The sequence below is a fragment of the Spodoptera frugiperda genome, chromosome 20, assembly GCF_023101765.2.
Source record: "Spodoptera frugiperda isolate SF20-4 chromosome 20, AGI-APGP_CSIRO_Sfru_2.0, whole genome shotgun sequence".
NCBI classification, from domain to species: domain Eukaryota; kingdom Metazoa; phylum Arthropoda; class Insecta; order Lepidoptera; family Noctuidae; genus Spodoptera; species Spodoptera frugiperda.
The window spans coordinates 2,896,786-2,908,867 of NC_064231.1; the positions used below are offsets into that span (position 1 = coordinate 2,896,786).

The 12,082-nt window shown below is 28.7% G+C and overlaps 2 long non-coding RNA genes across 51 annotated transcripts; one reads left to right on the forward strand and one right to left on the reverse strand.

Moving 5' to 3' along the window:
* Window positions 1–1,420: 1,420 nt before the first annotated feature.
* Window positions 1,421–9,280, reverse strand: LOC118280655 (uncharacterized). The gene is made up of 2 exons (XR_007706441.1): window positions 4,696–9,280; window positions 1,421–4,091 (listed from the first exon to the last, which is right to left on the reverse strand). It is a non-coding gene; the product is annotated as an uncharacterized LOC118280655 (long non-coding RNA).
* On the forward strand, window positions 9,270–10,918 carry LOC126911942 (uncharacterized). Of its 50 annotated transcripts, XR_007706467.1 has the most exons (6): window positions 9,293–9,418; window positions 9,483–9,866; window positions 9,931–9,994; window positions 10,058–10,121; window positions 10,245–10,308; window positions 10,374–10,689. It is a non-coding gene; the product is annotated as an uncharacterized LOC126911942 (long non-coding RNA). The 50 variants fall into 50 exon arrangements; XR_007706470.1 differs by lacking the exon at window positions 10,058–10,121 and adding an exon at window positions 10,695–10,918 and having other exon boundaries at window positions 9,483–10,057; window positions 10,243–10,308; window positions 10,374–10,631; XR_007706465.1 differs by having other exon boundaries at window positions 9,483–9,994; window positions 10,183–10,308.
* The last annotated feature ends 1,164 nt before the right edge of the window (window positions 10,919–12,082 follow it).

Sequence of the window (12,082 nt, forward strand, 5' to 3'; positions counted from 1 at the left end):
TAAACGTTACGTTATAGGACCTGCTTACTTTTTAATAAGTTGCAAGTATAAGAAAAAGCATCTATTATTGAGTTGTATTATTCTGAAATTCTAGGCCACCCGTTATACACGATTGTGCGTGACGTACCTATAAGGCAATAAGCTAATGCCTTTTTTCAGAAAAAAAATTCAAAGTGTATTATTACTGAGTATTACCCCGCTTTTACTCTGAAAAAAATAATAAATACTTGGGTATTTGTTATATACTCTATACTATTTACTCAGTATTTATCCATTCTGAGTTCCTATTTATCCAAAAAGTCGCCCATCTGTATGATGAAGAGCATAATTTGCACACCTCTATCTTGTGAAGGGCGTGATTCTATCTATGCACTATACAGAAGTCTAATAGACAGAAAATTCCTTGTTTACAAATGTTTGGCCTAAGGAAACCAACAACAATAATTACCCTTTTAGTAGGTTTGCTTTTAACTAGCGGTCTTTTTTACAACCAGATAGATATGTAGGCTATTTGATATTTAGAGACTCGGGCTCGATTTCCAGGATTACTAGGGTTCAGATTAGCAAAGGATTATTAGGATTTTCTCGACTTTTCGAAATTTTCTGTGATAGAACGTAGTCGTAGTAATAGGAAAGCGGTAGGTAAGTATATTGAAGTATCTAACCTATAACATAACTGGTGAAAAGTGTGGGGGTTACATTGTACCCATTTGTGCACATCTACCTAGATAGTATAGTTCCGAGAATAAATAAAGCCTTCTTTTTCTTTTAAATGGAGGAAAATCATCCAATAACTTCTCCCGCCTAAGGCTAGGCGAGAGGGAGTGTCAGACTCTCACTGACTAAAAACCACCCCGTTCCTATTCCTGCTTTTCGAGCCGGAGCCCGGTAACCCGCTAGGTAGTCCGCAGCTCGGGAATAAAGGCTTGACGTTTAGATATTAATTGATACCTACTTAGATGCTTATCATTGCCAATACTTACTCTCCTTATCTAATACTTACGAATCTCCTCTCCTCCACTCCAGAAAGGTTTGCAGACATAACTCCATGTAACTGCTTCACCAGCATTTATTGTATTGTGTATGTGTGTGTTGTGTCAAAAATATTCAACATTTATTTCATCTCATTTATCTCTCAAGAACATTAATGTTTAACTACTGCAGTAGTATTTTCAAAGTTATTAAGATTACATTGTGTGTTTGTGTGTAAGGTTAGGAAACTTTTGTTTCCAAAATATGCAATATTTATTGATAAAGGGTTTTTCATACATAGAGCCAATGAAAAAGATTTTGATTGTATCAAGTTTACTTTTGAATAAAGAATCATTTAATTTAATATTTCTAAAAAGAATTCTCTAATATTCTTTTTCATAGGCTCTTTGCACTTTTGAATATTAGGATAAAAAATTCAAACAACAGATAGGTTTAATAAAATTCATTTATTTATTTATCATTTTTGTACATTTATTTATTTTTTTACTCTACCACCGGTTCGGAACCTACAATCGACTGAGAAGAACCGGCAAGAAACTCAGTAGATTTGTTTTTTTTTAATGGAAAGACAGTCGTTTACCTAAGTCAACCTATCGGGGAGCTACGTTTTACATGAAAAACTTAAAACCCCATACATTTTAAGTACCCCACAGATAATTAATAATAGCAAATTCAAAAAAGAGGGCTTCGAATGGGACTTTGTTTGAGATACCCTACCTATGCACTTAAAAAAATTAATTAAAAAAATATTGTGACGGAATAGGATTAAGTGGGTATAGAAAGCCTTTAAAGGGAGGGGAGTATGTCCTCTACGGTCTTGTAAGTCAGTCATTTGAAGAAAAAAAAATAATAAAACAAAATTTGTAAACCCCAAAATCGACAGGAAATAAGGCACTTGTGAAAAATAGTGGACCTGGCATCTTTCAATAGAAGATTTTGAAAATAAGTTATAAATATTGAAGAATCCTTGTGTTGAATAGTTAGTAAAATTCTCGAGAATTTTCTAGCTAACAAGTTACGATTTAGTCCATGGTAATTTTACCAGGAAAGTAAAAACTATTCAGGGGAGATCTTCAAATACGGTAAGATAAGGTATTGAAATTTCGAAAATAAAATATAACCTAAACCATATCTAGAAGAACGAGACTGATAATCGCCAAAAATAAGACATTTTAGGCCTACCTGACTACTATAGCTTTCGACTAAGCATCTAATACCTAGCCTAGCTAATTCATCTCGTCCACTTAAATAAATTTAATTCGTTTAGCGACGATTTCTTAATATTAATCTATAAACTAAAATATTATAGATAATTTATATCTAATAATATCTCAATTATAGCGAAAACTAAAAGCTTTTGTTGGTAACTTCATTCATAGAGTAACTGCAAACGATGCAGTATCTATTGGTAGAATGTCAATAGGATCTAGGAATAGTTATCAAGTCAAGTCGAATTGTATTAGTAAGTAGATAAAGTCTAAATTCTATTGACTAGAAATAGCAATGGTATCTATTGCTAGTTTATAAATAATTCCAATATAAAAAGTCAAGTCGAAGCAATTCTTATTCAAGCGGAATAAATTATGTTAAAGTAAAACAATTTGCATAAAAAATCATTTGTCATTAAATAAGAAGTAGAAATAATAAAAGTCAATGTTGTTAAAAAAGTTAAAATATTCTGTTCAAGTAGAAATTCTTATAGTCTTAGGAAAAATCAAGTATTTACACAAAGGGAAACAAAATTGAGACTTTGATTACTAATGATTTATTATAATCACTTTTACAACGATTTACAGAACGTCAAAGAATTGTATTTTTCAAAAATTGTAAAATATATTATTTTATAAAAAACATTTTCTTTTGTAAATAAAATTAAGAATTCGTTCGGGGACAGATAAAACAATCGAGACAATACTATCATATGAATATGATCAATTCTAGTACAAAAATATAATTACTTCATTAAAAAAACGTACATAAATTATTGATTAAGTGTTTGATTTTCAAATAAGAATAATATTCGAGTTCCTTCGAGTATTTGGTAGAGAATCGCAATCAAGGGCATGAAATCCGAAGCGAATGACTTTGCTAACACTAATATCCTAAAAACTAGACTGTAATACTATTTACTTAATGTTAAAATTGCAAAAAAATACAGTATTTAGCAGCCAAAATTCTACGTCTAAGTAATACTTCTAGAGTTTATCAATATGTGAACCTTATTTAGCTGTTATCCTACAACCTAAGTATAGCAGGAAAAGCCTCGCCTGAGAGTTTAGTAGTTTGAATCTAAGCCTGCCAACAAATTAGGCTTCTTCCAGATTCGTTTTATGGAGTCTAGATACGGACATCCTGAATCTACGGCCTGTTTAAACCCTAAAACCCAGGGGCTACCATCCTACCTACCTAGTGGAACTAACATAAGCTTATTGTATGAGTCGTCTACTTAATGCTATCGTATTCTGGGTATATCTTAACTATACTAGACTGTACATATGTCGTACATAATACCTACGCTACCTTAGTCCTATAACGATTTAACTCTAGCATATTGTAAGATGTCAAACACTGAATGTGATAAATATTAATAACATATCCTAATCATAAAATAATCTAAGTCATCGCCCGGTTTATTGTGCTCACTCTCAAAACTACACGTTAGGTACTCTATAAGATCTAGTTACATTGGAACTCCGTTCGCAACTTACATCTCTAATTCATGTACTAAATAAAACTTAGTGATGTGAATGTAATACATAAAAACTATGAGAATAAACTATGTTTATAAATATATTCTGACCCCTCACTCAAATAATAGACAACGTAATCAACTTTTGTAAACTTTAAACATTGAACGACTTACATGTCCTAATACATTATAGTTAAATCAGTTTCAGAAACATTTGAATTACAAAGATAGATATAGCTAGTGAATATATATAAAGTTATACCTAGTTTACCTAGATAGATAAATCTCATATTCGCCTCATGAGTTAACTGCTGCCAAGTTTTGTTCTTAGACTTTTGAAACTAACATCGCTGCCTACGATCCGTTGGTAATAAGCCTGCCTGACGCCGCCAACATAATAATAAAACATCTGAAAAATTAAATAAGTTTGCAATAGTTAAATCTAGCTCCGACCTCCTTAGTCTCGGTGTTAAATGATTTTTCTAAATAGAAACGTAAAAGTGAGTTAGTAGAATTAACACTAACGTAATACTAAGCATCTCCGGTATTTAAGTGTATCTGTCCTCTACGTGGACCAAATGATGACTGGTGATGCGACTTTGGACCATTTCAATGAATGGGAGGCATTATATTCTAACATGCTTTGTGTTTTGTAAAATGAGTGCTAATCATTAAACTATTAGTGTGTGGTTTTAATTTAACAAACTAATTCGTTTGAATTGTTTTTAATTAATAATATCCTTAATTCTGCTAATAATTTTACTGTCGAATGTAGTCGGTCATGTCATTTGTTACAAGTGGAATATTATGAGAACGAGAACTGACGCACACGTTGTTATACGCGCGAGAAATAATTTATTTATTTGTTTATATAATTATTTGCTTTCGACAATGTAAAACTTAGCAGAACTGGGCACCACATAGCAATAAAAAAGGGACTCGACAAGTGCCCAATGACGTTAGTGAAATCGCAAATTAATGAAGAAAAATGAAAATAAAAACTATATTTATACCTTGAATTTAATTATTTTGTTCTAAATTACGGAGGTGTTATTAATACTGGTGAATAACTAGGGTCCATCCTGGGTCGTCCACGAAAACGAGTTGATTAATTGATGAAACTATGTGTTTATAGTTTTGTAGATGGGACAGGCGGCCATGTTGGAAACGACGGAACCTTACGGGGTCTGCAGGAAAAGCGATGGCATTAAATACGTGAACAGTTTAGTTTAGCTCCTGAAATAATATTAAAGAAAAAATATATATTACATAAGAGTATTTTAAAAATATTACTAGATATCATCGAGCAGTGTAAAATATATAATTATGTAAAAAAACGGTGTATCTAAACCGGTCCCGCTAAAATTGTGTTGTGTATTCTGAATGTATTTCAAGCGTGGAGACACAAATCCCAATGCATATTAAGAACAATAAATCTTTAAAAATACAAAATATTTAATTATGTATATTAATTAGTAACGATAAGCGTACTTTTTAGAGGAATATGTACAGCTGTTAAAATAGTACATTAATAATAATATCACATCGCGCCCATGAAGCAAAATAAATAAAAACAAAACGTTTCGCGCCAAATTGGACATAGACAAAAAAGAAACCGACGTTCCAAAATTCAAATTAAAAAATAAACGAAGATCACTTTTTGACATGCTACAGGTGGACAATTATTTCGAAGCACATAGAAAAACTAATTTCAATTCATTAAAAATCAAATAAATAATTAGAAAATTCAAGTAACGTGAATATTTCATGCTGATCAGATTGCGTTAACGTAAAATATTTGGCAACGTTGAACTTTTTACTTTTTAATATGAATTAAATAATTTAAATGTGCTTTTAGGAAAATGATTAGGATATAGTGCCTATTCTACCACGATATTTTATCTATGTGTGCGTTCATCTAAATGTAATTGTGTGTTTACTATGTAAGTAAAATTAGAGTGTATAAAAAATCCGTGAATGATTATAAATGTAGTCATTGACGATACGTATAGTCTTTACGTGAAATAAAATCATTATAAAACCTATAAAAAATTGCTTTATCTTGTCAAATTCTATTAATACAATTCGTTTTTCTATATTGTTCAATTTATTTTTAATTAATCCAATGTATGGTATTTTCTATTTTTAGAAATTATAGTTATTGAATTTTTCCTAACTCAATTTTCCAAATTTAACCATTTGAGCATAATGGATTTTACCAAATTCAATCATTCCATAGGACGGATTTTGGTGATAGAACAATATAGTCATGTTTTTGTCATTTTAAATCCAATATTAGAAAAGAAAGGATCTTTTTTTAATTTCAGAGATTCCAAAGATTGGATATGGCATTCTAAAACTTTATGCTATATTTATTAATCATTTTGTTTTTTGTTTTTACAATGATTGTCAGCTATTCCGTCTTTCTTTATATTGTATTTTGTCAAAACTGTAGTTCCAAATATTGTGTATAGCCTTCTAAAACGTAATTATGTTATACTAATAGTTCTTCTATTTATTGTTTTTTATATAAATTGACAAATATTTCTTTGCCGAACGTTGCCGAATCCAATAATTTCAAATAAGATATTTGTAAAACTGTTTAAATAAAAGTATATGGCGTACAATTTTTAATAATTTTTGTATTACTTTCGATTTTGTTTTTGAGATAGATAATTTAAAATTTGTCAAATATTTTTTGAGTCAAATAATAATAATAAAAGCCTACAGTCAAAATAAACGTCGGTATTTTGACATGAGAAGTTATAATTACATTACTATTAAGTTATTTCAATAAACGAATCCCCTGATAATTTAATTTATAAGTTATTTCATTTATATACTTTTAAATATTCATTGAATATAATTTATATCGGAAATCGGTGTTATAATATGGAGAATAGTAAATTTTCTTTGGTTATATTGGAGAATACCTTTTCGATTCAAATTATACGTATTATATGTAGGCCCTAAGTAACATGAGCAGAAATAATAATAAATAAAATACCTTAAAAATGTCACTTAAATCGAAACTATATCTAAAATTAATCCGAATTAACAAACTAATAATTAATATAATGCTATGCTAGGTATATTACTAAAACTAAAAATAAAGTAGGCACGACCTGACGTTTTTTGACCTAACTTAGGTACGCAACGAAACCTACCTATTACCTAAAAATAGTACCTATACCTACCTACCTACCTAAGTTTAAATAATTTCATTTGACATATTTTACCTATCGCACCTAATTGCTATTCTTACGTCCTACCTATTTGATGTGGTTTCAGTGCCTACCTAACAAAAAAAAAGTAAAAAAATAAATAAAAAAATAAACATAACGCCGACCCTATTCGGTGTTTTATATTTTACCAGACATTATGTGACCTTCTTAAATTATGTAAACTTATTAAAATAATCGTTATATAAATATTCAAATAAATGTATAGATTAGTCGTTATATGTGTATAATATGTATAATATTATACATAGGTATTAATAATTTTTTACTTAATGGTACGTTGATAATCGTATATGAACGCTTTTTATTTGCACGTCAACGGTGTAGAAAAATCTGTATCTTATATTTAAACATCGCTGTGATAACTTAAAATTCTAACGCATAATAACTGTTTAAACTATAAGTAAAAGTAAATAAGTAAGAACGCCTTCCAATTACCAATAAAAATAGTAGAGCAACCCTGTATAATTCACGGGCTCTTTTCCATTAAATAATAAAGTATTAAACAAACAAATATGTATGTTTTACAAATCATCAAGATAATACGTGTTCCGTCTGAAATATTATCTTTAAAACTAAACAGCGTAAAGTTTTGTTGCGCATCTTGGCTCCACCGCTCTGTAATATAATTTCACTTGTTTTATGTCTCTTTCATTATTATGAATCGAAAAATAACATAACTATCACACAACATACGATATATTATGTAAAAAATATCTTATTAATATAGATGAGATATTCAACAAGTTAATCTTGGAAAGTAACTTTAACAACTCTGATGGTGTTGTCAAGATAAAAATACCTCATACCAGTCAAAATCAAGAAATAAAATGTATTAACGTTCGTAAATTCTTAAAAAAATACTTTGAAATATGTTAAAAAATCCTTTTGCAATATAAAGAATATAATATGAAGAAAGAAGACGTCAGAATTGAGTCGACATAATATGTGGCTCTTGTGTTGCGGCTTTAATAGAAACATACGTAGGTATGTAGCTATTTATAAGTGAATAAAGTTTCTTCGCCTAAATAAATTATCTAAGTGAAGAAAATATTTTATTCACACAGTATTTGCAGTATCTTAAGTAAGTTTAATATTAAAATAACCGTCATCTTATATTCTATTGTTCCTCTTAAGAAAACGTAAATAAATAAGTAACCCTGAACGATCCATGGGCTCTTTCCTAACATTTTATTATACGAATTATAAGAGAATAAGTCATGTCGATATAATCATAAGAAGAATAAAAATAACAATTTGACAAAAAACCTCGCAAAATACGAATCTTTGATTTCTGAAATTCATCCCTATGTTCATTTTTCCAACGAAAAATCATAAATAAAGATCGAAAAATAATTTGTATTTTCTATTTATTCTGTCAGTTATAAAAACTTCGCCAATCTTTACAAAAAAGAGGTAAATCAAGTCAATCATTTACCAACGAAAAACCGTAAAGAAAGTCCTTATTTGCAAAAAATATTTTTAATTATTTCGTCAATATTTCGTTCGTCAAAAACATCCTTTGATACAAAATCCAAAATGAAATTAAGCCTTACATTGATTTTTCTCCTACTAAAAATCATAAATCAAGATCTATAAACTTAATCAGTTTTTCATTATTACGTCAGCCTAAAAAATCCATATACCTTTTCAAAAAAAGAGGTAACTTTTAATAACTCCCGTCAGTTTCGAAAACTCCGTCAGTTTTTAAATGCAACTTAATATTTTTTTCAATACAAGTTTTGTGAAAAAATATTCAAATATGATACGAAAAAATCCGTTCTTGTCCGGCCGTCTTCGTCTTGCAAATTAAAATTCAGTCCAACGTTCATATTTATCCTAAGAAACATAATCAATATTTGAAAACCAATCGTAAAATAAAATTATCTTTCATTATTCCGTCAGTCTTAAAAACCCGTCAACTTTTCAAAAAAGAGGTAAAAATATATTTATAAAATACAATAAATTTCAAACTGAAATAAGTTTAAAAAAAGAGGTTAACTATTATGTTATATAAAACTGTATTCTTAGAAATATTGTTATTTTTCCGTCAATCATAAATAATCAGCCAATCTTCAAAAAAAGAAGTAGTAAATCATAAAATTCTTAAACGTGACGTTCCCTAGGTAAATTTTTTCTTAAATATAAATAAGATTTTAAAAACAACTTGTAAACATAAATTATCTTAAATTACACCGTCTTCAGCAATCCGTCCCCCATATAATTTAAACTGAAATTCAGCCCCAAATCTCGCCAGGAGAAATGTTCTCCTACTTAAAATCATAAACATGAAAGTTCCAAAAACCAATCGTAAACTTAATTTCTTATTCCGTCAGTATCAAAAACTTCGTCAATCTTTACAAAAAGAAGAGGTAGTTACTTTATAATATCTTAAAAAACCTGAACTCCCCCAGTTTTTTCCAAAAAGAGGTTGTTAATTGAGAATATTGCATTCTTAAAAATCCTGAACTCCGTCAGTTTTTACAAAAAAGAGGTTGTTAATTAAGAATATTGAATTCTTAAAAAACCTGAACTCCCCCAGTTTTTTCCAAAAAGAGGTTGTTAATTGAGAATATTGAATTCTTAAAAATCCTGAACTCCGTCAGTTTTTACAAAAAAGAGGTCGTTAATTAAGAATATTGAATTCTTAAAAATCCTGAACTCCGTCAGTTTTACAAAAAAAGAGGTTGATAATTAAGAATATTGAATTCTTAAAAATCCTGAACTCCGTCAGTTTTTACAAAAAAGAGGTTGTTAATTAAGAATATCGAATTCTTAAAAATCCTGAACTCCGTCAGTTTTTTCAAAATAGAGGTTGTTAATTAAGAATATCGAATTCTTAAAAATCCAGAACTCCGTCAGTTTTACAAAAAAAGAGGTTGATAATTAAGAATATTGAATTCTTAAAAATCCTGAACTCCGTCAGTTTTTACAAAAAAGAGGTCGTTAATTAAGAATATTGCATTCTTAAAAATCCTGAACTCCGTCAGTTTTTACAAAAAAGAGGTTGTTAATTAAGAATATTGAATTCTTAAAAATCCTGAACTCCGTCAGTTTTTACAAAAAAGAGGTTGTTAATTAAGAATATCGAATTCTTAAAAATCCTGAACTCCGTCAGTTTTACAAAAAAGAGGTTGTTAATTAAGAATATTGAATTCTTAAAAATCCTGAACTCCGTCAGTTTTACAAAAAAAGAGGTTGTTAATTAAGAATATCGAATTCTTAAAAATCCAGAACTCCGTCAGTTTTAAAAAAGAGGTTGATAATTAAGAATATTGAATTCTTAAAAATTCTGAACTCCATCAGTTTTAAAAAAAGAGGTTGATAATTAAGAATATTGAATTCTTAAAAATCCTGAACTCCGTCAGTTTTACAAAAAAAGAGGTTGTTAATTAAGAATATTGAATTCTTAAAAATCCTGAACTCCGTCAGTTTTTAAAAAAAAAGAGGTCGTTAATTAAGAATATTGAATTCTTAAAAATCCTGAACTCCGTCAGTTTTTACAAAAAAAAGAGGTCGTTAATTAAGAATATTGAATTCTTAAAAATCCTGAACTCCGTCAGTTTTTACAAAAAAGAGGTCGTTAATTAAGAATATTGAATTCTTAAAAATCCTGAACTCCGTCAGTTTTACAAAAAAAGAGGTTGATAATTAAGAATATTGAATTCTTAAAAATCCTGAACTCCGTCAGTTTTTACAAAATAGAGGTTGTTAATTAAGAATATCGAATTCTTAAAAATCCTGAACTCCGTCAGTTTTACAAAATAGAGGTTGGTAATTTAGAATATTAAAAAGAAGTAGGTATTATTGAAACTTAAATTCATTCCTACAATCATCCTAACTAACCTTACTTAATCCGTTATATCTTATATTTATCGTGATTTGTATTCAACTTTTTTTAATTTATTAGAGTAATTCCGTCTATCTTAAAAACGTCCCTTTTCAATAAATAAAATAAAATAAATAAAATCAATACCTAAATTAGAAAAAAAAATATTCTGGCAAAAATAAATATAATGTAACAAATCAATTTCTATTGCAGATTATTCAGTTTGTAAAAAAAGAAAAAAAAACAATTGGTCCTGAATTTATTCAGCCATAAACTTAACTTAATTTTGGTATTTCTGTCACTCTTAAAAGTTCTATCTTTACCGAGGTAATTTGTAAAATTGTAATCATCGAATATTGAACTAATACTTTCAAACTGAAATTCAGCGTAATCTAGACAACAATTGTTTAATTCCGTCAGTCTTAAAACCACCTATTTTCAAAAAAGAGGTGTACCTATAGCTTCACTGTCTTTCTCAAAATAGTGTAACTTTAATCAAAATCATGGAAATACTAAGCTTTCAAACGGAAATTAAATGTAAATTAGGCCGCTCTTTTAACTTCTGTCAGTCTTAAAACCACCTATTTAAATAAAAGGTATACTTATAGTTACATTGTATTTCTCAAAATACTGTAACTTTAATCGAAATCATGAAAGTATTGAACTTTTAAATGTTGAAATTCAACGTAATCTAAGCCGCTATTTTTTTATTCCGTCAGTCTTAAAACCACCTATTTAAAAAAGAGAGGTATGCTTATATTTAAGAGGTAATTTGATACGTTTGTCCTTATTCCTCGAAATACTGTAACTTTTAACTTAAATTAACTGAATATCAGTCATTCATAATTCACGTAAAGGTATAGTTTATGTCTGTTTTCGACTAATACTTCCTACACTTCGTTATAATAAGACTGAATAACGAAGGCTGTCTTGAAAATCCTTGATAAAATAAATTATAACTGAGAAACAATAACTTGGTATTAAAAGAAATCAACCTCAAACATGGCCTTGCCAGTCAGATAAACTTATTTTCCTTTACTGTACTTGCTTTTATTATCACTCAATTGTTTTCCATTATAAATCCTAACTTAAGTAACGTATTTTTCCTATTTATAATTATATCTGTTTTACATTCTATAATGAGTTCCAACTCATTTATCATTTCGTTTCAAAAGTAAACTTAAGTATATGTTCTTCAATAAATTCATGGTTATAAACCAGACTTAAAATAATCATGTATCAATATACTTATATTTGTAAAACGATAAAAATACATTAAAAACATAAAGGCATCTTCTGAACCACTGCACACACGCAATAGAAACATAT